The 24312-nt window shown below is 36.7% G+C and overlaps 1 protein-coding gene across 8 annotated transcripts in view; it reads left to right on the top strand.

The window, feature by feature from the left end:
* The window catches only part of TENM1 (teneurin transmembrane protein 1), a 579532-nt gene that overhangs the window by 271428 nt on the left and 283792 nt on the right, over positions 1-24312 (top strand). The gene's annotated exons all lie outside the window — the stretch shown is intronic.

Below are 24312 nucleotides of genomic sequence, written 5' to 3'. Positions count from 1 at the left end.
TTGAGTGCAGATGTTTCTAGATTTTGTGGATGCTCATTGTGTATCAATACGTAAGTGGTATTTTCAAAGTTTCTCTGTTAAAGCTCCGCTTACACTGAAAAAGAGGAAACTGTTTTCCTTCCATGCTTCCAGAAACATCTCACTTAATAATACCACTAAAGCTTTGTCTGTTCTGTGGCTTGATCCTGAACTGGTTTCTGTTTTCTTAGTCAGAAATGAATGTTGTGATGGTTAGATTTATCAGCTGTGAGTAAGGATGGGATCTATTTTGGAGAACTGAGATGTAGAAGACTTAAGGTAATCTCTGTTCTGAATATGGATGTAATTATTTACACATTGGATTTCTTGAGTTCAGTTGATTGGATATTGAATAGAGCAGCTTCTGGAGTCATGTTGAGTATTATGGTTGTAACCATTTGTGCTTTCAGACTTGTAACTGTATCTACAAGTGCCAGATGTATGGAAATTGAGCGATACTGGTAGTTGTGTGTAACACACACATGCTGTTACGCTAAGCTTAGACCATGTGCTCAAAGTAATAAAAATAATCAAGGTCCAAAAAATTAACTAAAAAGTGATTTTTTAATCATAATTTTCAGATGAACAGAGATGTCTATGTTGCTGATTTAAAAATTTGTCTTTTCAGAGTTCAGAACCTTTCACAGACGTTTGTATTGTGTTTAATCATTGCTTATAACTACCATGCCATAAATCAAGCCAGTACAAATAGGGCCCTTGAAGTGTTAGTCATTCCAGTCCTGTTCTTAATGAGTAACCATTGACATTTCAGTAAACATCATTGTGTTGGATACTAAATGTGCTTTCTCTGTTATTATCAGATGGAGACAAGTTATCACGTTTAAAAGAAATTACTGAAGGTCAAATGAAGAAATGATACAAGAGAAATATGTATTGCCCACTCCTCCTCCACATATGCTTTTGTTTGTAGATAAGTAAAGGACGTTAAATCTTTCTGGTGTTCTTAAAAAACAAACAAAAGCTGTGAGCAAGTGTTTGAGATCTTTTATTTTATCGTAACAGTTGCTGTCAATGTGCTGGGTATTTACAGGATGAGCTAATACCTGAGGATAATGCCCAAGAATATAGCCAGAGATGTCTGGCACCTTCATTAGAGCTTAAAAATGTTAAACCATTTCTGCATAACTAATGTGGCATTAGTATGTTACAGCCACAAAGTGATAGTGTATGAAGTATAAACAATTCTAGCACAATTTGATGGTTGACTTCACACCAGACCATGAGAAGCAGCAGTAAATAAAACCCATGACTCTTCATATTTTAGTAATGTTTTTACCTTATTGATTAGAAATGCAGTGTAAATAAGAGTCGCGCAGTTTAAGTTAGCAGATCTTTTTCTTTGCTCATCACCTTGCTGATCAACGGCTTGAATTAGAAATAATAAAATATATCTCTGACATCTCTTTTGAGATAGATTGGTTAAATAGTGTGTGTTCAGCTTTTTTGTTTTGCTTTGCCTTTTTAACAGTGGAGATTACCACATACCTAACGGGTCAGTGTAGAGCTGTAGATCAAATCACAAATGCAGTGTAAATGCATCAAAACATTCTGCAAGCATAAGCACCATATCAGTTAAAAATATTGCGTAAAAAAATATTAAAGATCTGGCTTGTACTTCTAAGTAAAGCTATTGAGAGCCACATCTTTTGTATGGAATTGCATGGCTATTGTACCAGGGTACCTTTAGTAGCTGTCTTTCTTTCCAAATAAAACCGAAGAGGAGTGTTTTTTTTTTTTTGTTGTTTTGTTTGTGAATTGTATTCTATGTCTGTGCTTTTCTACATGTGAAAATGAATATGATACCTTACTGGAGGAATTTAAAATCAAAGCTGAATGGTTAGGACACATACCTCTAAATGTTACCCCAAACTGGCTACGTCCTCAAAAGGAAAAACCCTACCAGGTAGCACTCCTCTATTGCATGTTATAATACAGTATGAAAAATCTACTGTGGCCCTTTCTCTTAAGAATTTGATTATTTTTTTTAAAAAAGAGGGAAATAACAGGTGAAGGAGTTAAAATCATGGAATATAATCAAAGGGAAAGTGCTTTTAGAGAATAGTGTTACTGTTGGGTGTCTGTCCACAGAGACCACTACCTATTTCTTCTAATGTGGTAGTATGGTGCTAGAGAAAAGCTGAGGGTTCAAGACTTCAGGTTGTGCATCGTTTAGGGAAGATCCAGGGAGAAAAGTAAGGAGAGACATCAATCTGAACGGAAGTAAACCAGCTGTATTTGTGGAGCTGTGCAAAACTGAATATGCTCAAGTGATTTGGAGATGCTACAGGAGGAAAAGGAGAGGTGAGGTGGAGCGGGAGGATGTAGCTGCATGACTGCAGCAGTAGAAAAGGTGTGGGGGGTTTGGTGTGGTGTTCCAGATAGGCTGCAGCAGGCAGATACGTGCTGCCTGCTTCCTGATGTCACCTGACAGAAAATTGGCAGGTTTGTACAATTCCAAATTTGCCTTGACTGATGTAATCAAACACTGAACTACTTGTTTAAATATTTGTAGTGACTTGTACATGTTCTTCCACTGCCTCTGAGCTTGTGTTAGATTATAGCGAGGTCCTCTACAATTAACTCTTTTTACGTTTTCTGTTTATGTGAAATCTCACGGGAAGATTCATGGCAGCAGGGTCAGCAAAAAACCTGAACTTGGCAGCTTTTCTGGAACTAACATTGGATCATGATATCCATTGATAAATCAATTGTGAATCCCCCCAGGCTGAAGTTGTGCTTGTCTTTGTCATCTTCATTAGATGGTTTCACTTTGTCTTGGATTTTCCACTTGCATTTGGTGTCCCTAATTCTTGTAGTTTTTAAACAACTTTGTTCTGAGAAATGCCAGGAAACTGGAGGACAAAGGGGAAAGTGGAGGGTTTGGGCGTTTTTCTTGTTTTGTTCACTGGAACATCATCAGTGTATGTGTGCTCATAAGTATTTTGTAAAGAAACTTGTAATAACGTCAGATCTGAGAGGTAGTTAGGAAAGTATTTCCAGTTTTCCACCAGAAAGTGAAGCAGTCTCCTTGGGCTGAAAAGAAGGGGCACTGCTGGCTCACCTGTGTGCTCTGTGGTTCAGTTTGTCTTCTGTAGAACAAGGCTTGAGTCTCTTTCTTGTCTTCTGTTAGAGTGAAAACTGTAAAGCTATGTTGGACACCATATCTATCCTAACCTTGACCTCTGAGGTTAAGGTGAACTCTAGGGGGAAATTATGTCCTGGTGGTTTTTTTCAATGAAATTCGTGGAGCAGTTCACGATTTATGTGAAGAGCATGAGAGAGCTGAAGGAGGACAGCAAATCTGTTACCAGCTTTCTGCAATATTATTTGAAAGTGAGTGCATGACTAAATGATGGTAGGCCTCAGAAAAAAAAATGTATTAATGGGAATCTCATGAGTGATAAAGTTTTAAGTAAATTAGAAGTGGAAATGAGGGATTTTTCAAATAGAGCCACACTCCAGTAAATCTGTTTATCTACTATAAACTGATACCCAGAAACAAGTTAAATACTAATTTCCTACACTGAGGATGAATGAGATCAATTGAAGGCTATCATGCCCAGAATTTGCAGGCAGCTCATTGTAATTAAGAAATGAACCTCCAAGTTCTCTCATGTTTTTCTGATGCCTTGCCTGGGGGTCACAAATGTGTTCTTGATGCCTGCTGTCTACAGGCACTAAAAGACTTAAATAGAACTGTGCCTATTAACAGAAGTTGTTTGCATTTGTGTGAAATTCCCCTCCAAAGCTGATTTAGTGTTCCAGCACAAAAGGGCTGTGGGATTGCAAAACTGTTAATAGATGAGAAGACAACTATATGTACCATGAAGGTGATTATGACCACAGGAAACTTGTATCAAAATTGCTTTAGGACATAATTGTATAGTATGAAAACTTTTAAAAGGTTATTTCCTTAAACTGTTAGTAAAAGTTCTGCTATGGTTTCAGCTCCTAGGGACAAAAACTTAAGTACGGTATGTGCTTTGTGTGCAGAATAAAACAGGAGCTCTTCTGTTACCCTGGGAGTTGAGCATCCTGTTACATTTGAGTAAAAATTCATGGTTCATTACAGAGAGAAAAACAGAACTGTCTCTACCATAGTGATTCAAACAGAGCTCCCTGTAAGTACTACTTATTAAGAGCTATGACCATTTAAAAGAATTACTGTTTTACCTCTTATAAACATTTTGATGATTTTCCTAATGCTGGATAAGTATAATAAAAAAGAAGGGCAGAAAAGGACACAGTTTCAGATTATGTTTCTGGGGAAGCATGCAGCTACAGTTGGGCAGCAGATGAGCTGTATGGGCCTAAGGGATGATGATAACAGAATTAGTAGAAATAAAGATTTGTTGTTTCCTGCTTGCTGAAATAACTCATCTGTTTGGGGGAATATGTAGATGATACTCCCTGAAGTGCAATTCATTGTGTCCAGTTTCTGAGATTCCCAGATTATATCCAAATTCACTTTTACCTTTCTGGTAAACATAGTTAATGGGGAAATAAAATAGCACTGTTTTATCTGCCTCTTGGTCTTAGAAGTCTGTGATAGATGTTCCACTTGCCCCTGAAGGCACATTGCCCTCTCTCCAGTGTGCAGGACTAATCTTCCATTTTGGGTATGTGTTTCTTCTCTCCTGTTCTTCCCTCTTTTCACGTGCCTACCAGTACTGTTTGGGAAGATAAGTACTTGTAAGTATAGTGAGGATAGCTAGCAGTGGCAGGGTAAATAGGTCTGAACAAAGAGTCAGTGGGCAGATATTTCTAGCAGAACAGGAGCAGATTCTGAGATTGCTGGATTGTAAAGCACCATCAAGTGCCTGTTGCATGTTAGTATATAGGCAGCTGGGTGCTACTTAGGTTTTTATCCTTCTGGATTTTCAAAGCAGTAAAGCTTAGTTAAAGCTATGCTCAGTCCATGTTTTTTTTATATTACATGGGATCTTTGTTTATAAAGTGAGCAAAAGAAACATAAATGCTCTGTAGAAGTTTGAAGTTCTTGGGGCAACTTGTCAGCCTTCCAAGGATATTGCAGGTGGAGGGGAATTATTTTTAGAACTGGAGATCTGCATTGTCAAGTAGGCATTCAGTCCTACATTTTTTTAGTTATGACTAAAAGACTAAAGAGAGCTCTTTTAAGTCTTTCTTCTGACATTTCCTGAACAGCTTAGATGAAGTTCTTTGCTACAGGCCAGTTTAACAGTTTTACATGAGTAAGGGGATAATATGAGGGTCAGATGTAGGGTTTTCCATACCAGATCAAAAAGAAAAATAGATGATTTCAGCTTCTGGACTGCAGTTATCCCAACAGCCATGACAGAAGCTCACAAACAAGAAACGTTTTGACTTAGATACTTTTGAATTGATGATAGAAATGGTGGCAGGCCCAGGAGAGCTCAGTTTAGTGTACAAGTCCTGTTGTTAATATACCTCTGACCTGAACAAACAGATTTATAGAGTACAAATGCATATATTTGGAGAATGTACCTCTAAATATATGAGCATTTAATTAAATGACAAATCTAAGGATTGATATCATCAGTGAAGGAATATAATTCTCATAGAGATGAGTGCTTTTTTAATGAATGGTATTCAAGATGACAATTGTCAATTTGAATTCTGGATACTGTAGACTTGCTGGAATTTTATCTCACTGAAAAATTAATTAAAATCAGTTCATTCCTCCTTTGCATTCAGATAGACAAAAGACTTTCAAAGGATGTCAGATAAAAATTCATTCCATAGTAAATGGTTCTAAGCTATTTGAATGAAAGGAACTTGGCAACAAGTGGCTCTGAATGTGTTTAAAAAAAAAACAAAAAAGACATGGGGTTTGGTTGCTGCAAAACAATTTTACCTTTTCTTCAAGTTGCCTTATAGGACTGCGGCCATAATTTATAATGATAAAGTGACTGGGATTTAAAGCTCCTTTTCTGAATGAATTTTGAATGTAAGTCTTATCTGCATAGTGCTTGAGGCTATGGACTTTCAGCCCGTTATTCTTAAGTATAAGAATGTTGATATACTTCTCAGGTTTGGATAAGAGGAAAAAATACTTCTCAGGTTTGGATAAGAGTTAAAAATAAGTATCTGTAGCCTTCAGCCACAGAATAGCAACTGTATCTGGTGGGCATGCTAAGCAAATAGCCATTAATTTTGCAGGCCTGAGTACCACATCGGTTTACTGTGCAGTGAGCAGCTTGTTGCAACTCACAGGTCTTGCATCTGTGTAAATAAAAAATAAAGAAAGAAGACATTGAATTAACTGTCAATAGAAATATGCAAGAGAACTTCTTTACTTCTTTGTGTTTCTAGGGCCACTGACACAGGTCCTACTATTTTTCTTCAGCACCTAATATTTTGTACACTGTGGAGAAAATACTTTTATGCCAAAACTTAAACTTTTGTTACTTAGTATCTACTTCTTCAGCAGAGGGAATATCCAGCAGGAAGTGCTGGTTACATACCTGTGCCGTCCTCAGAATTTTCTGTTGTGTCCTGAGGTATTGTTTTGACTGCTTATACAATTATTCATGTAGTTAATTTCAAAGGATGAATCGTTAATTCCTTTGTTTTATGTCTTGTTGGGATTTGCAGTTCTGACATTTGTCCATCTACTTCTGCATTGCATTTACAATAAGTATTCCATTATTTGAAATGTCTCTTCTGGCACTACTATTTGCGAATTTTGTAGATGGGATTCCTTTTTCATTGCTGCTTGTTAGAGAGCTGGGTTGCTTTATTAACAGTAATAGTCTGTCTTTCCATCTGTGACAACTTTTCTTTGATAAGCTCAATGTTCTTTATGAATGCTAAAGAGTCGTTGCAGTGCTCAGAATTTGAATTGGATGCCAGTCATAGTGTTATGGGCAAATTACTTATGGAAGGGTCAAGACATCAAGAGGTTAATGGGAATTAGGCACCTGTGGACCTTAAAAATAAACTTTGTAAATGCCTTGTTTTAGAATTTCAGAGAAGCCGGGGAAAGGCTTCAACTATAACTCAGATCTGAACTTCCTGTTAACAGAAAGGTTTCCCAGTGGAAGATCAGGGAGGTCTGTAAAACTTTTCTTGTTTGTTTTTTTTCTCATACGTAAAGAAGCATTTCAGTATTAAAGCATATCTATAGGCACTGAATATACTGCTATTAAGTAGTGAAAGTTAGTGATTGTAAAGTGAAACTGTGTGTATTTTGATATACTTAATGTGAGTAGTATAGCCAGCATTGGTACTGAATTGAGTGCAGTATTACTGTGAAATGATTGATATGTTGCTTTTATAACAACATAACAGCTGAAGTGATTTTTCAGCATCATTTGGAAATGGATACTTTATTTTCAGTTGTCATAATATTCCACTTTAAGATAAATGTACCACCCAACAGTGATAAATGTAATTTGTACTCTCTTTTTATGTATTGCTTGTGCTTTAAGATCCATCATAAGAATAAACTTTTCCTTGCTTTATACTTTGCCTTTAAATTTGGGCAAACTTTTGTGTGGAGCAATACTGTTTGTTGGTTACTAGGTGTTTTACCTCTGTGAGTATATCTGAATAATTATTAGTCAATGTATGAAATTAATTATTTGGTATATCTACAGCAGATGAGATAATTCATACCCATTCCAGGTGAATTGTCTGTTTTCATGTTCATGGTGGAAACATAATCTTGAATAATTATTGCTTCCTCTTTATGTGATAGTTTTGCCAAGTTTCTGAAGTGAAACTTGAGAAACAAGAAGTGAGAGGTCTTTAGTACTCACACTTGGGAAGAGTTAGGAATATAGCTAGGCCTGCAATAAACTTACACAGTCCCAGTTGATCTTTTATGGTGTTTCAAACGAAGGGTAACGTGCTAAAATAAATACTTCTCCCCCCCCCCCCCCCTTCTTTGGCACATTGTGTTTTATTCCTAGATTTTAATGAAAATACTGGTATTAAACATGAGTGTATTGCAGTCCTACTTGGTTGTACTGTGGTGGTGCTGGGGAGGGAAGAGCTCATACGTGAATGTGCTTCACCAGTGTCACAAAGTTGATGGTTTCCTTTGGGGCTGAAGGCACTTGGGACCTTGCTGGGCTCTTGTCTTCCCTGCACTGTATGGAACTGAGGAACAGAGGAGGCTCAGCGTGGAGAGGAGTGCGGCATGAACTTTTTAGATTGTTTCTCTCAAGGGTGGGCTGTGTGGAGGATCAGTCAGCAAATAAGATTTGCAGACTGACAGGACCAGGGAGCTCCAGTGCTATGGAGTCGTCAGCAGTTAGCTGGTAAAGGTTCAGGTGTTAGTGGAAAACTTCACAGAATTTGACATTTTGTGGTGTTACACCTCATTTCCTAACAGGACATAGCTTAGTTCCGTTCCTCAGAGACTGGCAGTATTCTAGATTAAAGATGATAAAAAAATTCATAGGAGGGGAGATCAAATCTCTGTCTGAAGCCTTTCAGCTATGCTGAAGCTTTATACCCTTTTCTGATCGTTTGCTCGGTCCTGTAGCTCCCTCAATTTCGTGTATTCGGTTGAAGAGCTTCAGTGAAACTACCAAATGCTTTTGGAATGCATGAGCTCCCAGCTGCAGAGTGGGAATGCACAGCTGCTGAGCAGATGATGTGCCAGTTCTGTTACGCTCGTCTTTGTTCCTGCTGGACTGGGGGACAGGGCAGGATGCCCTTCTACTCTGGCGTTTCTTACTTAACTCAGAAAATACCAGCCTGGGCATCAGCAATGTCAGACTTCAGCTGGTTTGGTTTATCCTGAATTTTCTGGGAAGTCATTACACTGCATGCATGTAGCCAGTTGCATTTTGTAAATTTCACAGGGATTGCTTTTGAAAGGTAACCTTTATTAAATACATTTAAAAATATATTTTTAAAAATACAAAACAAAAGCCAGGAAATGCATTTTATAGAAACACATCTGTCCATCAGAGCATTCACTTATTTACATATACATAGGTATCTTATCTAAGGATATTTCATATTTGGCAAGAATTTCACAGTGCTGAATGTGTATGTATGTCAGCATATATACTTACGTGTTACGTTAGTCAGACTTTCTGCTGGGATATGATGAAAGAAAGATGGTGACAGAAATAAATTCATGATTCTACTGAATAATTTTTTTTGAAAAACATGTATTCTCTGGCCAGCTGCTTTTGGAGTTGGTAAGATAAAAATGTCAGAAACTTTCTCTTGCCCCATGTTTTCAGGTAGCCCTTCCCACATGTTTGAATTAGACCGATTTATCTCTGGAGTATTTGAAAGACTCAAGCTGAACATGCCATCTTCCATGGGCACTGCTGAAACAGCTAGGTGGCAATGTTCTTCTTGTTTCTTATCATTGCACTAGTCCATGATTAAGATCTTTATTAATAAAGAGTAGTACCTTGTAGATTTCATACAGAGAATGAAATTAATTAAAGTAGTTTTTCAGAAATAGCGAGCTCATTGAGATTTGAGAAGGAATATGCCTCTAAAACTACATCTCCTTGTTGCATGTATGCTAACTAAGAAACTAAGCTAAGAAAAAGCTAAGACTGACATCATCATAATTTTCCATTCTTTTAAGTAGGTTTTTCATATCTGGAGGTCAATTTATTTGTATATTTTGATATTTATTTTCTTTTAATGTACTAAAAATAAGACCTGAAAGATTTTCTGGTAAAAATGTGCTCATTTCTTCCATGTTAGTTTTTTGATTGACTCATAGCTGTGAACTTTCAAATCTCATGCCAGTTGGGAGAGGCCTAATAAAAGAATCTGCAGTTCTTCCTGACTTACCTTTCAGTGTCATTCATGACTGGATTTGTCTGATTTAAGTCTGGTCTAAAACAGGAAATGAGAAGTAGAAATGCATCTCTCTCAGTTCCATTTTAAAGGACTGAAAAACGTTGCAGTCTTCCTACAGGTGATGCTGTGCTGTCTTTATGTAGCTTTACCACATAGCCTAGCAGATAGATCAGTTAGTATGCAATGTGGAAGAACAAATCATTATTGTTTGTTACATGTGGTTTTTGCTCATCTTAACTTTGACACCTTTATGTGTGAGTGCTGTTCTTTAATGTATTTAGAAGGCATTACCATTTTAAGTTTTGGTAAAACCAAGAGCTGCTGAAGGCAGTGTACAGCAGTAATTTTTCTGTATTCTTGTAGACATCTCATTTTACCAAATCTGCTCTGTAAAGAGGGGGCGTGATCTAAATCTTTGTTGGCTTTGAAGGAATGTGGTGTATAAGGCTTTTATATGTATTTACTACAGTATAAGATAATTAGGACAATATTTTTCATTCATGTTTCAGACTGTGGTTTCTGGTGAAAAACATTTCCTGGAACCATGTTCTAAACAAACTTCTGTAGGTGCATTATTTGTCTTTAGGAAAAGAACACTAATGTTAATCTTTTTGTGGCGATCATAAGAGTTTGTTTGAAATCTTCTCAGTTGTCTTCATACTTCAGTGATTATACAGAAAGAGAATTGTTCAAAGCAAAATTGTTTTTCAGTATTCTTGGATTAAAGAACCTTTTTGATTAAAAAAAAAAGTCGGCATGTCTTGTATCGTTGTGCATCAGTTACTTAATGGTTTGATTATTAAAAAGAAGTGAGGCTTGTGTCTGGTAGTTAAAATTGTTTAGATTTCCAGTTTCTAAGCTTTTGAGGAGAAGAGAAATAAAGCTACATATTCAAGTATTGTTTGAACTATGGTGAGAAAACTTTGTGCAGTGTCAGGACATGAAAACTAATCTTTATTCTTGGAAAAGCTACCAACAGGCAGGACTGCTGGAGCTCTGCAGGTAGCTGCTGCTGCCGCCTGCATCTTACCTGCTCTTGGCAAGGGGAGGAATGGGCATCACAGTTGTTACAATGCTTCTAGGCATTGTTTCCTGATGGTGTTTCATTCTGTGCTACAGCATTTTGTTTGTTAGAAATTTTGAGGTACAAAGCCAGCTTTTCTGAGCTGCTCAGAATACATGTGGATGTCTCCTAATGCAACAGATCATTATTATTGTTTGTGTCTCTGTAATAACAGCAGATGTTTACTAATTATGTGTATTTCTTTTTTCATCATATTAAGACACCTGAATCTATGTGGATTTCCATATATCAAAATTTGGTATACATTAAATTTTGGAAGCAAACATTATGCTATGAAGGTATCTTGTGGAATAATAGAGTTAATAGCTGAGCAGGAAATGTTTTATTCTAGTTCTTAGAATTAGGCAGAAAGTTCCATGTTGTACAGCCATGTTTGGTGCCTTACTGTGCCTTTCAAACCAATGGTAAAATTGCAGTGCCACTCTAAGTACATTTTAGTATGGTTATATTCAGTACATGAAGAAAAAATACTCTTTGAAAATTATTATATTATTTGAAGTTGAAGATTTAGGTTTTACTTTGATATTCTTGAAAACTTTTGGTAAGAGTATTCTCCCTAGCTGAGAAATCCAAAGGAGAGGAAAATAAATGCCTCTTTTCCTTTTCTTCTTCCACATATTTGGTGGAACAGTCAATCCTATTAAGAAGGAATAGAGATCTGGTTAGCTTATTCTGCTTTTCAGACTGACAGTCAAAGAACAGAGTATCATGAGGGTTTAAATTACTCAGAAACAAGCTAGAGTGCAAAGCATTTTCTCCAAAATTTGATCTATTATTCCAGTAGGCAAAGAAGTCTGTAATTAAACACCATCTAATGACTCTCTAAAGAAAAAGCATATTTTATAATAAAGGTAAATTTTATGTGAGGCCATTAGGTACATGCATTAATAGTGAATGAGAAGATGCCCTAAGTCCACCTTGTTTCTACCATTTTCTTAGTAAGAATGGGAGGAAGGCTGTGTAGAAGTGATGACGTTTACGTTTTTATGTTGTAACACTGACCTCAAGCATGAAAAGGTTTTTAGCAAGAGCCCCAAGGCAAGGTTTTTGATAGAGGACCTACTAAATCAAACCTAAAAATGAAGCACAAGTGAACTTGTACTCCTGTGACCATAGGGAGAGATTCTGTACATTCTGTTGTATCAGCAGCATTGCTAAAAATACTAGTGCAGGGAAAGGTAATTTCTCAGTCGCTTTCTATAAAAGCAGGAAAAGCTGGGAGCAAATATGCCATCATTATATCATGTCAGAGTAATAGCACTTCCAAAAATGTTTGAGTGTCTCGTGTTATCATATCATCCAATTCATAAACAATGAATGGGCAGAAGATAATTGTATGGTAGAAGGAGGCATGGATGTACTCTCCTTGTTGTTTGTGGTTTTTATAGCAAGACTCTATATAAAATATTAAGCACATAAAATGAGAAAATGTGAAGAAGTTAGTTGAAATCAGGTTTTTGCTTTCTTTGTAAAGGTTTGCACTGAGTCTTAAAGCTTAAAAGCTCAAGCCACTGAACTCCAGTGTCCAAATAACTTCAGTTAAATTATAGAAAGTGAAATGTAAAGTTACATCAGTGAGTTTCCTATGGTTATATATTACTGTAGAAAAAACACACTGTATTTGGTTCTTTTCATTTTTGTTCTGTAAATTTTTGGGGGAGGAGAGCTGGGGGGGAGAAAGGAGAGATATTTAGATAAATTTATGCTAAATCAGCTTTACTGCTGGTACTGGTCTGCAATGCTTGCTACCAGATAATTTTGAAAATGCTTCAACTGTATTAAACAGCTAATTATTTTTAAAATGCTGATTTTGATACCTTGTGCACGTCAGTACACAGTGGTGGGTTGTCATTCTGTGCAATACTGTGCATACACAGAAGTGTTAGAGAGGAGAATGTTAAGATGACAGTGTGGTTTTTCAGTTTGTGGGGCAGGGTGTTGTGTTTGGTTTTTTAACTGATATTAGGACAAGTACTGGGAAGTTCTAGTACTTACTTTTACATCTCTTCTCCAATGTAGTTACTGCATTGCAACATTCTTTGAACCTTACAGTTGGATAACTGTGTAAGCATTAGGTTTGGCAATGTATTTGGTTGTATATTCTTAGCCATGACTCAGAGCATTATGTCTGTCTTCTTCAAATGCATATTTTGCCTAATTGTTTTTAGTAATTTTTGGATGTAAATGACCTTGGTGTTTTTTGGTTTTGGAAACTGTTATTTCCAGAGAGCTTGTAAGATAGTTCTCTGTTTATTTTAGCGAGATAAGACATTTGGTTTATTAATGTGTAATTGTTGTTATACATCTCTAGCTGTCTGAATGTTTTCACTTGATATGTTTGAGTGCTTATGAAAATGAAGAGCTCATAGGATTAACAAGAGCTTGGCATAGTGTGTACAGGCCATCCTTACAAGCTCTTGATTCTCTTCTGTGCATGGTCTTTTGCCCAAGCCAACTCTCCCCGTTCCAATTGTAAGCTTCTCTTTGAGCATATACTGCTAATCGTCCCGAACTGAGCCAAATTAAATGGTGTATTTTTAATGAGGAAAAGAGTTTGGATTTCTATCCATATGCTTCAATTGATGTCAAATCCTACTTTAAACAGATGCTGACCTCTCTATTATTACCAAGACATAAGGGCTAATTATGCTCGAACAAATTTCTAGTTTCAGCAATCTATAAGGAACTGTTTATGTTTCCAAGGGTATGTGCATTTTGTTAGATCGGTATAACATACCTGTTGCATTTGCTTAAGATTTGTCGGGCTCAAAATTCCAATACCTTGAATGCATGCTCTTGAGAAGAAGATAGAGCCAAATGTCCTTAGAAGATTTGCAGCTCATTCATCTTTCCCATGTTGTATTTCTGCTGGAGATTAATCATCAGAAAGATAATTATGCTTTCTGCTTAGAAAGTGTATGTGGTCTTTTTTTCTAGAAGCTTATCTTCTGAGCCAGCCATTCCCTATGCACCAGTTACAAGTGGTTCAATCTGGCATTAGTAACTGGGAGAGCTGGTAGCACTAGCTGTTATCCACAGAAGGCTTTGGAGCTATGCAGATGGCCATATCCTCTTTCCTCTCCTCCTTTGAGTTAAAATGTGTAAATGTAAATCGTGCATGGTTAGGATTATTCTTTAGAATGCCTGTAAGTAGCTCTTATGTATAAATCGGTTAAGAGCTTGAGGCATTTATGTGGAAAGGGTATACGTAAAAAATTCCAGAGTGTGTTCTCTCTGTCATCTTTTTTTATTTTTATTTTTTTTTATTCTTTTAACTAAAATTAGTCTGGAAAACCATGTTGGACCTCTACAAAATATATCATAAACCAAATGCAAAAGGCTAAATAGGTGATCATGAATGATTTGGGATGGGAGAGCATCTGGCCTGTAATGAATAGTATTTTATTTCATATAAATTTCTGGTTTAAGCTTTGTTTTAAAGACCAGGTCTGCTTTTCTGAAAGTGCACATATGGCTAAGTCAGAGTTCACAGATAAAGATAGTACAACATCAGGGTTTTAGCTGGCAATGTTGATAGTAACAGTAATATGGATAAAGCCTGTCATACAGATCCTGTAACACTCCATAATCTGAGAAAACATAGAAATGAAACTTGTAGAACTGAATTAGGGATGTGTGGGTATTAAAATACTCTATTCCCTCCCATTTAAACGCAGGCCATCTGTTGTTTCCAGATGTACGGCTTCCTGCAGCAGCATACTGGGAATGCCATTACAGCAGCAACAAATATCTCTGTAGTTTTTTTCCGTGGTTCTATAGTGTCATTCCTGTGAGGTTCAAACCACCTACCATTGGTATTGTCTCTTCCAATGACAGTGCACTATGGCAAGGGATGTAAAGTTACTCCGTGAGTAGCTGGTAATATGGGTGGCAGGAATACGTTAAGTTGTAGCGTATATATTTTGCAGGTTCTAGTGATCTGTTTCAAACTATGTATAGTATACCACCTTAATCTGCTGCTGTCTGTGAAGCAATGGGCTGTCACCTCCCTCAAGACCACTGCTTGCCTCATTAATATCGCTGGAACAAATTATCACTTCACAGCCCAGAAATCTTCTGTAGCAGTTGTGGTGATTGATGTAACAAGGCTAAAAAATAATGATGAAATGCATGTTCCAGAAGACAGATTCAAATGGCAGGATCTTCAAAGGCGATTAAATGTGACACAGGAGTCTTACTGGAATAATGTCTTTCTAAATAAATGGCAAGATAGCTATGAAATTCTGTTGTTATTATATTTAAACTAGTTTTGTATGCAGTAATTATCTCTGAAAACCAAGCATACAGACATAAAATTAAAAAATAAGTTTTAGTATGTTTAAATATATAGACAGAAGTCAATTGAAGTTAGAAATACTGTTACTGAATATATTTAGTTTTTCTCTGAATTAGAAACTTAGAATATAGGTATGTAAGAATTTTTATTTAAATAAATAATGTCAGTGCTTTTGAGCATCTGTTTTATAGCAACCTGTCTAGAGCTGCAAGTAGTCTAATCTGCAGCTGAATTGTTATCAAATAATTAGGTAATTTTATTGGCTTAAAATAATCTACTGGCTTCTGAATCAAAATAGAGTTATAAGTAGTACACATTGTGTAACAAAGCGTTCTGTTATTCCTCCAGAAGAGGAATAAGAACTTAAATGCACTGGTGCGAGTAACTTTATGCATGTATATTGACAGGTTAGTCTCTAATCATAACTGTAAGATGGAGCCTGTAGTTTTGTTTCCTGTGATTTCACAGGTTTCAGGGAGTTGCTCATGCAAGAACTGCAGGACTGAGCCCTTTTCCTTCTTGCTATTAGGGCGTTTTTTTTCCTACAAAAACTAAAATTTCCCAACTCTTCTACAGTGTGCCAGAATACCTTTAATATTAGAGTTGTTTTCAGTAGACAGCTCAGTTTAAGGCAGGCCGGACAATATTATTCCACTGGGATCACTTATTGCAGTACTTGGGCTTTTCTTGAAAATCAAGTACTTGTAGCAATGCAGTGAAATCCAAGGTGCCTGTGAGACTGTAGTGTGTATGTCTTGCATTTATGCATGTCTGATGGGATAGCTTTTGTATCTAGGACATCTCCTTCTGAGACCTTCTGGGAAGGAAATAACTACATATGAAGAGCTTGGTAATATATTATGCAAATATATTTTTTTAATAGTCAAACATATAATTCTGAGTAACCGGTTTAATCAAGGTTTTAAAAATATCTTTTGTGTGTCCATTTTTCTAAAACTATCAGAAAACTGTCACTCTCAGTAGCCGTGCTGAAAGTGTATTAATACTTTTAATTGTGTTACACTGTGCTTTTCAGAATAACGAGATGCATGCCAGAAAAAAATTTGAGGGGGAGGTAAGTGCATTCTCTTGACCTATTTCTAATTAAAATTCAGATTAGAAATTTTATATTCTTATGCTGACCATTTTAGCATTTTCTTACAAAACCAATGGAGAATTCTGTGTTGTGGTTTCCACATATAGATCAGCTTCTCCCCCAGCACCAGTGGACACATATGTATAATTGAATTTCAGCTCCCAGAGGCTGGACGTTCTTTCTTTTAAATTCTAATAGAACAGACACTTCTGAATGCATTGAAATTTTAAGAAAAAAAAAAAAAGAGTAATAGAAATGTTGATGACTTCTCTGTGACTTAGTTTGGAGAAAGTAGAATGCACTCAGAAGCAACAGTGTACTGAAAAATGAAATTATCTGAAAGTTCTCAAGTTAAATGGTTTGAAAGCATCTCAAGCTATGAGATACTGAACATGGGATGCAATGAACTCTAGAGGAGGAAAATGGACACAGTTGCGGTGAAACTTAAAACAGCAATTTACAAAATAGTTTGAAAACATTATTATAAAAGCATTAATCACTGAATAGCCATGACCTATTCAGAAACGCTAATGTGAACAGGCTTGATGTTCATTTTGTGCCAGGAGTTCTGGCAAATGACCTGTTTGTTTTGCACTTGGATTCTGATAAACACTTTCATGTGATGCCAACAATTAGAGTTTTCCTTTTGTGGTATTAGCGTAAGTGATAAAAAAGTACCCCACAACCTTTTTGACCACTTGGAATGCAGTAAAATATGAAATTGCTACAAAGAATCAACCTCTATATTTTAGTAGCGCTGGTTCAGGATATCCCATTGAAGAAGGATATGTCTGTGTGGGTCTTTGCAGCATCAGGGTAAGAGGGCACATTTTAAAATCAATTAAAAGGTTTCTGCTGACTTTGGTGGCCTTTCGGTCATGATGCCATAGAAATGGGAGAAAATAAGAGGTGTTTCTGTGTAGAGTCTTCTAGTGTATAATCACCAAAAGGAAATAGCTACTGTGGTCTTCATTTAAACTCTTCAGTTAATCTAGGTCACTTTAGAAAGGCTGTCCCCTTCTGTTGGGAAGGAATTGAAAGTGGAAGGAACAATTGAAGATACTGGACTGAAAATTTAAGAGTGTGTAATGTGTTTTTCTTAAGGTGGAGAATGCTTGACAATAATTCTGACAGAAGGGAGTGATTGAGCCAGTCTTACCATGATGGTTTCAGATTTGGTGTCCAGGGTTTGGTGCCTTTGCTTATGTTCCTTGTGCTCCACAAAAATTTACTAAACAAGGGAAATAGAAATAAATAATTTTCTTGAAGTTGTAACTCTCCAGAAAATTGCAAGGGTGAAATTTCCATTTATCCATGGCTGGTTTACTGCTCAATTAACAATAATATTAATACTTAAGCATCTGACTAAATTTAGGTTGTTGTAGTATGGAGAATTTTGGACTTTTTGATTTTGGAAGAACTTAAGCCATCTGTTGCCTTGAAGCAGAGAGATTTATTAATCGAGTACAACAGTAAGAAGGCATTTATCTGGGGAGGCTATTAATTAACAAACTTGGATAAGGTTCAGCATCTTCTTTCCTTAAAAGTCTAGTCACTTCTGACAAATTGGTTGGACAATTAGGTATTTTTAGGTCAGTATTGAGTGAGATGTTCTTTATTTTCACTGCAGTCCTACCCTAGAAAAGAGTAACATGGATAAAAAATATATGTGGTTTGTTTTTTGTTTTTTAGTTTATTTTAAAATAATTACAGGCTTTTTGTTTTTTTTTTTTTTCAGAAATTAAAAGTGATGTAGTTATCTGAGAAAATTCAGCTAAAGCAATGAAGTAATCTCATAATTTGTCACTTCCTTTCCACTGCCTTAATCAGAAGTTTGTCTTTCAGTGTTTAGGCCACAAAAAAAAAAAAAAAAAAAGAAAAAAGAAAAAGAACAAGCAGCAGATCTCTTAACATGCAGGCAGATACCACTCCTCAGATTTTAGGTAGTAATATTATTGGCCTTCACTTATTTTATTTCTCCTTGGGTATAAATAACTTATAAAGGTTAAAATATATAGTTGTCAGTGCTGTGTGAAATTCCTGCTGAATTCTTCTGCTGAGAGGGCCAGCGGAGTCCATGTTCTGTAGTGTCCTGGGTCACTGGAAGCTGACTGGAATGGGAGCTTTTATATCCTGTCACTTGTTGATTTTCCATGTTAGTGCTTATGTGAGCAGTAGGATGTCTGTGGCATATAGTAAATACCAATAAAAATATTCTTGAGTTTGTTTATCTGAAGTCTAATAATAACATTTTATCAGAAGAAGGGGATTGTGGGTAGAAGCTTCATTGTGAGGACTTCAGTGACTTGTTGTGATTTATGGGTTTGCTAAAGATGACTCTTGGTGACAGAACTGTTGTAGTTTGTTAAGAGTCCTGTGGCAGTAGTTGGGGAGGTGGGACCTGCTGAATTTTTTCTGTTTTGCTTAGGAAATAATGCCAAAGAAAAGGTCAGAACAAAAGCCATTTATCCTCTGAAATCCATTGCATGCTTTTAACATTTCATACCATGTTCAGTTCCTGAAATCCTTTCCTCTGTGGGCTTCAGGACTCAGCCCTTTCCTGCATCATCTGCTTGTCTCTAATCCTTTCTTTATCTTCACTCCTCTGTTTTCACATTCGACTTTAAATTTCTGTCATCGATATCTTGGCCACTTTTTTTGTACAACTTTTCTTTGGGCAGTCTTGACAGTAAGAATTCAGTCATTGTGCTTTTGGGTTGTAGGGTTTTGTGTTTTTTTTTGTTTGGGGGGGTTGTTTGTTAGTTTTGGTTTGGGGATTTTTTTGTTTCATTTTGTTTGGGGTTTTGTTTGTTTGGTTTTTGTTTTTGTTTTTTTTTTTTTTGTGGTTGTTGTTTTTTTTTTTTAAATATTCTGTTGCATTCTGCCTGAAGGAATCTGACAGGGTTTTATACCTCAGGCTCCATGCTGCAGCAGGCCCATTCTGTGACTTCTGGTTGACCCAAAATGCCAAAGTGAGTGTGCTTTATGTATGAATGTAGCTAACATTCTCAGATAAAATCATTCTTATAGAAGAGTTAAATCTATTATTGTTCTGTTGTTCTTGACTACTGTGGCCATTGCCTCTACTCTTACCTAAACATATTCCCATTGTAAACACTGAAACCTGTTCCATGAAAACTAGATTTCTGGCTTGTCATTTTAGCATCTCTTCCAACTCACTTTCTCTGCCTCAGCAAATATAAACTGGTTAACTTTTCTCTTGGATCTCTGTGGTCTATATCCTCTTTTCGTAGGCTAGAAGAGGAGACAACTTGTGCCCAAACCAGCCTGTACCAAGTTTCGTCTCCATGTAGTAAAGTGTTTAGAAAATTACCTCTGTCCCATTTCTTCAACAAAAAGATTTTCCATAAATGTCTGCCAAGTTACTTCACCTCCTCAAATGCCTGTGTACAACTCTGCATTCATGATATCTATGGAATGTTTAATAACCCAGTCATTTCAGGTTATGTTCTGAGACTATTTAACCAGTATTGTCTCATTATTTGTTCCCTTTACTTTTCCCATCGGCTTGCTATATTCATCTGTTGTCTCCTTTCTCATTCATGATTTGTAAACTGTGTCAGTGAAATTGCTTCTATTTTGTGCCTGCTAGAATAGGAGTCTGCAAAATCTTTTGGAGTAAGTGATGGCTCTAAGGTAAAGTTTAATGCAGTTTGGAGCACTGTTAAGCTATGTATAAATGGTGTTTCAACTGAACAGGTGAAGAAGCTGTTCCTTCTACTCCTTTATCTCAGGATTTGTGCTTGATATGTTCTTTGGAACTTAGGGACAAGTCAGAGCATAAAACTCTTCTCTGAGTGGCACAAGAGCCTCAAAACTTGTTTCTACATTTTACTTGGCAGCAAAACTGAAGTGAAGCATTGGTCTCCTCAGCAACATTTATTTAGTGAATTTGAATCAGGCTTAACTGTTCAGATATTACACACAAATTTACTCCATTTAAAAACATGAAAAATTGTGTTATAAGAACATACACAATTAATAGTGGCCAACTGCCGAGTATTACCCATTACACCGGGGTGCAGTCCAAGGAGCTGCTTTAACCCCTGATCTCTCTTGCTCTTCCCTTAGTGTCTTAGCATATGTGCCTGTCAACATTGAGAGTTATGTTTTATCCTTTTGATTAATGCCTCTTACTAGATTAAATTGTAATTGAAATTTGCCATGTAATAAGTAATAGAAGAGTTTCCTTCAATAATTTCGCAGAGTAAACTGTAAGAAACTTGGTACTTGACAGACTGAAAACAAAGCATTCTTCCTACCAAAGGCCTTAGATCAGCAATCCCTTCTGCATTTGTGAACTCACTGATGCAGGCTGCCATCTTTGCTGGGTGATACAGTTCTAAGTAGACCATCAGACTTGAAGTAAAGTTGGAAACCATAAAAAGGGAAAGTCACAGTATAGTCTCCCTGAAATTCAGGTACACCAGCCTAGCATGAGGACTGTTTAGGAGGCTTGGATTCTTTGCTCAATACTTGTTCCTTTGTCTTGTATATTGTAAGAGAAATTCTTTTCTGTAGAATATTCTGTACTTCTTTTCTGCCCAATCATGTGTCAGTTGTGATACTTACATAACTCTAGGCCTATGCAGGTGGATTTTGATAACTGCCACTCTTGGTGGAGACTTGATTTTCTCCATGTGTATTCTAAAAGGAGGAGGTTAAAATAAATAAATAAATAAATGAATGAGAGAGCTTTACAAGCTTTATTATATCTGATTGTCTCATAATGTTAGTGGAAAAGATTGAGCTATAGAAATATTTTTTAAAGGGAGTGGAGGAGTTAGGAAGGAGCAGGAATTTACTTGCTGTGCTTCTAGTACTGAAATTCTGCCCAGGATTGTCAGTAGTATATTCAATGTTGAACAAAACTACAGCTAAAACATTTGAGACAGGTCTTGAAGCCTACAATTCTTCAAATGCTAAGTGTTTTTCTGTTTCTTGTTACCTGCTTTTCAAGCTGATTTTTTTACATATGTGATAAATGGTACTGAAGAGAGTCTGAAAATAGCTTGTTGTTCTCCCGTTCATCTCAAATGGAGAAAGATAAATACATGTGTTTACATTCCTTTTCTAGCAGCATTGAGCAATTAGGCACAGCTGATGGCATTGCTGAGCTCTTCATGGAGAGTTTTGAAGAATGCATATTTTTAGTCAGGCTGCTGCAGGAAACAACAGTAAGATCTTACACATCTGTAAGATAACAACGTTACAGTTTTGAAATACTTGTCATTGAATACACAGTAGGTTTTTATCCTTAACTGTGATTTTTTTTTTTTTTATGCTTTTTGATGCTTAAGCCAGATATTTAGCTCTCTTAGTTTTATTTCTATCACTCATTAGGACTGACATTACACAACATGTTTATATCTCAGCTGTCTTCTACCATATGGTACCATGGAGTTTACTACTCAACTTGCCAGATTGATGGTGAGAAATGGAGCAAAGAAGTTCTTTGAATGTATTTCAGTTTGGGAGAGAAGGAGTGTAAGATGGAAAAGGGGACTACTGCTGAAAGTCTTAGAAACATCCCCTTTGCAGACATGATCTTCTGACTCCTTCATCAGCCAGTGTGACTTTGTAGAGAAGTGTTCTGTTACAGAATCCCAGCAGCATCATTTTGAGCTTCTAAACAATGCCAGTTATTAAGCATACTGCTTTTAAGGAGTGCAGCGGATTACCATTTTTTGCATCAAATATTGATCTCTGCTAAAAACCCTTAAAATATTAACAGAAATACAAAGTAAAAGTGGTATTTTCTATGTTTTTTTACATGTCAATAGTGATTTTTCTCATTGAGGTTGATGCTGATTTCTAGTGTGTTAGTGTATGCTGAAATCTACAAATCTACAAGAATCATACTTTTTTGGATCATTTATTATACTAATATTCCTTTATGCTGGAACTCACTAGCCTTTTAATAATTCAGAGATGCTATGGCAATGTTGGCACAAAGTCCTGCAGTTTAAAGACAGAAGCTGGGTGTTATGTCTCTCTGCCTGCGACAGGTCCCTCCTGTGGACAGCTGGTCTCCTGAGGGATTGTAGGTGAGCAGCAAAGCATGGACCTGCCTGCTCACTTACGTATTGTTTTCCTATTTTCAAGTATTATTTCAGTATTTTCTTAAGCTTAAATCAGTGATTAATAATTTTATTTAAAATAATTTTGACCAGGAGACTTTTTTAAGTCTGTGTTGAAATGTAATGAAAATGTTACAATAACTCTCACTAAGTAAAAGCTTCTTTTAGCATATGCTCTAGGCTTCACTGGAAAAATCAGAAAGTAGTTCAGATGGTATGTGTCTGTAGGATTCACTCTGGATCCACCAGGACCCTTCCCAGAGCAGAATCCCAAAGTCTAGTGTCAGTGCAGTGTTACTGACTACTGAAAATAATGATCTAATTGCAGTACTGTTTCTTCTGCTTCTGGAGGAGACAAGCCAAGATATTTTAACAGGACTTGTCTGCAAGATTAGTGAGCCCTTTTAAAGATTAAGCTTCTATTTTATGTATTTTGATTTACATTATTAATTTCTTTTGTGTTTCTGTAGCAAAAAAGGTTAATAGTCTGAAAGTGGCATCTGGGGGGAGAGAACAGGCACTTTGTCCACCAAATGCATATGAAGTGGGTTGTATTTGTACTTGCATATGCACCTACAAATACACACTTATTAGGCGAAGTCTGTTAGGTGCAAGGGTTCTGTAACACGCATGTGATTTTGACCTTTTTTTCTCAGAAAAAAACATAGTGCGTGGTGAACAAATAAAAATATTTTACAAACCTTCTTCCTGTCCCATTAAAAAATGAAAGAAAATCATTCAGATACATTATAAATAATCAGCCTACCAGGAATCGCAGAACAGGAAAAGCTTCATAGAATCATAGAATCTTTTTCCTTCCAAATGAAGGGTTAATAAACAACAGAGGGGCTCTGCAATTACAGGACATGGAAGGGGAAAAAGGGTATTGTTTGACCTCTTTAATTATTGATAGTATTTTCAGCTAGCAGGCTGGTAGGCTGGGATTTTCATAAGCATTTGTTGTTAGCTTAGCAGTGTGAGCAGTGTGAAGTCAATACCAAATGGTTTTGAAAGTCTCCCACACAAGGTCTCACACACTCAAAGTGCTGTTGTGTGGAGGTGGGGAAGAGCCAGTCTTGCAAGGAAGGACAGTGGAAGGGCTGAGTCCAGCCTCCAGTATCTCCATGCATGGTAGCTTGGAGGAGCCAGGCTGCTCTCAGGGCACACGGCGACTAGACAAGAGTCAACAGAGGAGGGAGCACAGAGAAGGCAGGACAAGGAATTCTTCATGATGAGAGTTGGGATGGACCTAGGAACACATTGACAGCTCCTAGTCAGTGAACCCAGGGATCCTAGGAGTGTGTCCAGATTTGTCTGGATAAGGCTGTGGGGAGCCTTGCTCAAATGTTGACGTTAGGCCTGCTTGGAGTAGGAAGTCAGACCTTCAGAGGGCCCTTCCAAACAGCGTTTTTTTACTCTTGAATTATTTAGCTTATTTAGCTTTAATTGATTTTTAATTTTTTCTTTCACACACACATACCCCACCTCTTTCTTTCAAGGCTTGATTTAGGTAGAAAAATTTGTTCTGGGAAAAGTTTGTTCAGTTTTTGATGTCTGTTCTGTAGAAAGTTGTTGGCTTTTTTTATTAGTGACCAGCTTGCTTAATGCCCGAGGTAGGTGTTTTCAGTGATTATAAACTAAGACTCTGTGCTTACATGATTATTTATCTGCAGGATTCTTTCTTATTCCATAAAACCTCAATGCAGTTAGTAATTTTCTTTAAAAAAAAAACAACCAAACACTAACCATGTCTCTGGTAGCCTTTTGAGTTGGAGCATTTCTTGCAAATATCTAAATCCCCACCTACCTAAAATATCTAAATCCAGATAGCTAAATCCTCTGTCCTAATCACAGTGCAGATGCAAGGAGCTTGGCAGCTGCTGCTTCATACCAGTGCTCTGCTTGGATT

The sequence above is a fragment of the Pezoporus flaviventris genome, unplaced genomic scaffold, assembly GCF_033815535.1.
Source record: "Pezoporus flaviventris isolate CSIRO_AGI_PZ_B2104156 unplaced genomic scaffold, CSIRO_AGI_Pfla_v1 ptg000005l, whole genome shotgun sequence".
Taxonomy (NCBI): Eukaryota; Metazoa; Chordata; class Aves; order Psittaciformes; family Psittacidae; genus Pezoporus; species Pezoporus flaviventris.
This window is presented reverse-complemented; position numbering and strand designations above follow the sequence as displayed.